This window comes from Pinus tabuliformis, chromosome 9, assembly GCF_031772625.1.
Source record: "Pinus tabuliformis cultivar Carrire ecotype Pingquan chromosome 9, CPIR1, whole genome shotgun sequence".
NCBI lineage: Eukaryota > Viridiplantae > Streptophyta > Pinopsida > Pinales > Pinaceae > Pinus > Pinus tabuliformis.
In genome coordinates, this window is record NC_142307.1 from 1,512,351,516 (window position 1) to 1,512,356,082 (window position 4,567).

Here is a 4,567-nt window from a genome sequence, read left to right on the forward strand (position 1 = left end):
TTTCACTGATATCTTGTTTTCTACAGTTAGTGGTTTAATAGTCATTTAATCACATTGTTTTCCGCTGTTGAACATGTGTTTAATGTGTAGATGGAAGATATTGGTTCATATGGTATAATAACATCATTTTATATAATGGGTGAATGCATGAATATGTGTTACAATTTTGGGCCAAATGTGGTGATGAAATTTCAAAAGTTTACTCTTTTATTGAATTGAAGTCCTCAAAATTCATATAAGCATTGTGAATGTGTATTTAGAGTAAAAAGAGAGTTTGTGAAGAATTATATTATTTTCTTGATGATATTTTTTGCCAAAAAATTTAATTTCATATAATCTATCAATTTTCCATTAAATGAAATGCGTGTCCTTGCAAATTTTCCCACATCTTAACATGTATGCATGTGTTCATGTAGCATAACTTAGTCTAATATATATATATATATGAGCATGATATACATAGAGAGAACTAAGTTATGCATATTAAAACTTTTTTTTTAATGCAAAATTTAATTTTTTATTATTTTTTGAAGTTGGGGAGTTAATATTTCAATTGCAATTTGTAGACACTTACGTTCATGTAAGATTTTTTTTTTACTATTTAAATAAAATAAAAAACCAAAAGTACCATTTTGGAGAGGGCTCATAAATGAAGGTAATCATATTTTTTAAATTTTTCTCTTTTTGTATATTTTATGTTATTGATTTTTTATTCAGCCCCTTTAAAATCATTGAAAATAAATTTAAGCATTATGTTTAAAAGAAATTAGATGAAAAATATTATATGAATTCAAAAGTTTCAAACTCATATTCCATTAGATAGAGGACTCCTTTACACATCCAACATGATCAACTTCGCCACTTAAGGACAAATTCTACCTTAAGTGTGCTAGGGTATAAAATGGTATTGGAGAGAAATATGCAAAAGGGGAGCTAAAACCCTATTTTGTAGGACCTTAACAGATCAATCGAGCACTTGAAACACTCGATCAAGTGCTTCAGATATTATTTAAAATACCTCAATCGAGGGTTTAAGAAACTCTCGATTGAGCCCTTAACGTGGTTAACAACAGCTCGATCGAGCCATTGCAAACATAACTACCCACCAACCGGACACTAACTATGTTAATAGCATTGATGAAAAAGGTTACGGACCTAGGAGCTCGAACGGGATCCTGTTGCCACCCAAAAAAAAATAAAACAAAACAAATCCAATTATTCATTCATGGAAAAATAACAAAAAATATTCATTCATGAAAAATTAACAAAACATAGAAATTAAACAAGAATTCACAACAAACATCGGGAATTAAGATTTCTATCTTGAAAAGAAGATAAAATTCCAAGCATAGAGGAAGTGTGAGAAAAATCTAAAGAAAGGATACAAAATTGATGGCAGGCATTAATAGAACAACAAGATTATGCAATTCAACAAATTCGTGCAGATACATGTAATTCAAGTTGTCTCACTTCTCATATGACATGCTCCATATTGTATGCATTAGGAAATATATTTCAAAAAAAGAATGGATATTGAAACAATAGAACTAAGATAAAATAAGCATTCAAAATAATATCATGCAGTTAATAATTGAGATATAATAAGAACTAAAGAAAAAGCACTTGGTGTGATTAATGGTTCATTGCAACTTTTTGAAACCACTTGAATTCTTCCAAAGGATGAACCACCTTCAAGTTGTAATGGTTCAGGTTAACCCACGAAAACTAAGGATGTGATTTAACCAAAGAAAATCGTTATATTTCCATATATTATTTACATGAATTATAATTAATGACAATATTTACAAAAGGTATTAGCAAAAAGGGTCGTCACATAGGTGCTCCAAACCTATAAACATTAGTTTGATTAAAGCTTGATATGTTAATTAGAATTAAAAGAGAGAAAATGTGTTAAGATCTAAAAGGAGCAAGCGTATCCCTCCTTCCAATGTGCATGTTGTTAAGACATTCTTTGTTAAACATATAACAACATTAACTATCCGTAACATCCATGATTATATATAACATAGTGGTTCCTTGAATCCAAGACACATGTATACAATGAGGATTGCTAGCTCCAATAATGGAGTGTTGGAGGGACTCCTTGCTCCTCAAAAGAACTGATATGTCTCTCTAATGCCTTGCAAGCGGAGCCAAGGTGAAAATTCCTTTGCTCATACAATGAGGGAGTATACATAACCAAGGGGTGATGCTTCCCCTTCCTTGTGACTCTTTGACTATGCTCATGACTGTTTGAATTCCTATGACTTTTCAACTTACAAGACTCTTTATATTCCATGTGTGTTATTTGGACTTCCACTTTACAATACTTTTGAATACCATTAACATGATTCATAATGTTGATGTGGCATATGAAAACTCATGACATGACATGACACTACTGACATGGACTGCTTGATGATGTGGCAATGTCAAGCCACTATTATTACTTTGTGTTAATGGTCTACCTGAGAATGATCTTCTTTTCACCTCTGTATGACTTGGTGATAAGCAGTCTTCAATGATATTAAGACTTAAGTTGTGATCGCAAACTGATGTCCCTTTTATTTCTTGTGATTGATCAACTTGCATGTTCAACTACAAGAGTTTCTTTCAGCATGTGTCCATCGTTCATATATTTATTCATCATCTCACCATAGCATGGTAAGGTACCTGTATCTATAAATCACCCATGATAAGACGACATTAGTTTGATAATCCCTAGTCTAAGATGGTGCACATTGATCCACTGGCTGAGCTGGAACCAGGTGACAGGCTTGGAAAGAGGGTCAGTAACTATGCAATTGCACATCTAAGTGAGTCAGGGGTGAAGCTTGAGCCTTGAGACCGTGCAATGTGCAGTTCATGCTGGGCTGAGGAAGAAAACTGTGCAATTTGGGAGCTCAGGATGACAGGCTGAGGGGACAGACACTAGATCAACCTATTGCGCAATTCTGGAGGAAAAATTAGCCCAGGTGACTGCACAATTTCGCAGTTCAAGAGATCAGGGATGAGGCTTGACCCTTGAGACTACGTAGTTCAAGCTATATTGAGGGATAAAATTGCGCAGTTCTGGGAACTAGTGAGGCAGGATGAGGGGATGGAAATTGAGTGAACGCACTACACAGTCTAGGGAGAGAAGGGAGGTTGGGAAGTTGTGAAACTGCGCAGTTCAAAGTCTCAAGGAATGATATCTAGGCTTGTGATTGCAAAGTGCGCAGTTGAGGCTAGGATGGGAGGGGGAATTGCACAATTCTGGGAGGCAAGGTCTGGGCTTGAGCATTGAAGTTACGAAATGTGTAGTTTTGGGCTTGAGAACTGAGGTTGTTGACCCCTAATCATAGGGATTGGGTGAACAACTGTAAATAGTGTAAATAAATAATAGAGAAAACGGAGAGTCATCGGGAGATGAAACTCAATAGTCACTCCCTCATGTATATAATAATGAACAGCCTAAATGAGTTGTAGTATCTCATTTTGAGGAGTTACCTCCTGGCCTAACATGGTATCAGAGCCAGCTCCATTCTTGGCTTTCCTCTTTTCCTTTGTAACTCCCTCCTGCCTATGTTCTATCTATTTTGCAGAACTGACACCTTTGTCATGCTCCTAAGGCTTGAACCCACCTTACCTACATTGTCATATGCCTTCTCTATTCCCTGCTGGTCATGTGGAAACCGAGACCTGGTTCTAGTGATATCACCACCCAGACTGTTGGGTTATGTTATATTCTTTCCAGGACTAGCCCACGTAGTTAACCGGGGGTTAGAGGGGGGGAGGTCACACGGGGTTTGAGGGGGCACCCGTAACCCCACTTTATGGGGTCCGGGGCAGCGCCCCAGAAAATTTTGGTTTTAGACCCTGTGTTAGGTTGGGCGGACCTACTTATGGTTTTTTGCATGATTTTCGCACATGGTTTTGGACGAGATGGTTTTCGGTCCATGTTTTTGGAAGCGATGGTTTTCGGTCGATGGTATTGGATGCTCTGACATGTATAAATATGTATTGTAACATTGAAAGGAATATAATGAAAAATCAAGCTGGTAGTCTCGGTTTTGGGATTCAGGGGAAAATCTCTATGTATATGTGTTTTATGTGTTATGCTCTCGCATTTTTTATTTTCTGTGTTTTTAGAATTTGTATGTAGGTAATTTCTGTACAGGGTTAAAACCTACATTTGGTATCAAAGCTATTTTGGCTCCAAGGGGATGCCTTTGTTACTGAGGGTTTTCGCTGGGGCCTGTGGTAGACCATGTTCAGTGGGAGATCTACGAGATCGATTCTAGTGGTGAAAGAAGATGGTGAGAAGTGGAAAAATAGATGGTGAGAAGTGGAAAAATAGAGATCGATAAATTTAATGGTCAGAGTTTTGAGTTGTGGAAACTCAAGATGGAGGATTTGTTGGTGGATAAAGATTAGTGGATCGCGGTAGATCCAGGTACTAAACCAACGGGAGTGTCTGATGAAGAATGGAAGAAGTTGGATCGGAAAGCAAAGAGCACAATATAATTGTGTGTCTCAGATTCAGTATTGCTGAATGTATCAGAGGAAGCTATGGTGAAGGCTTTGT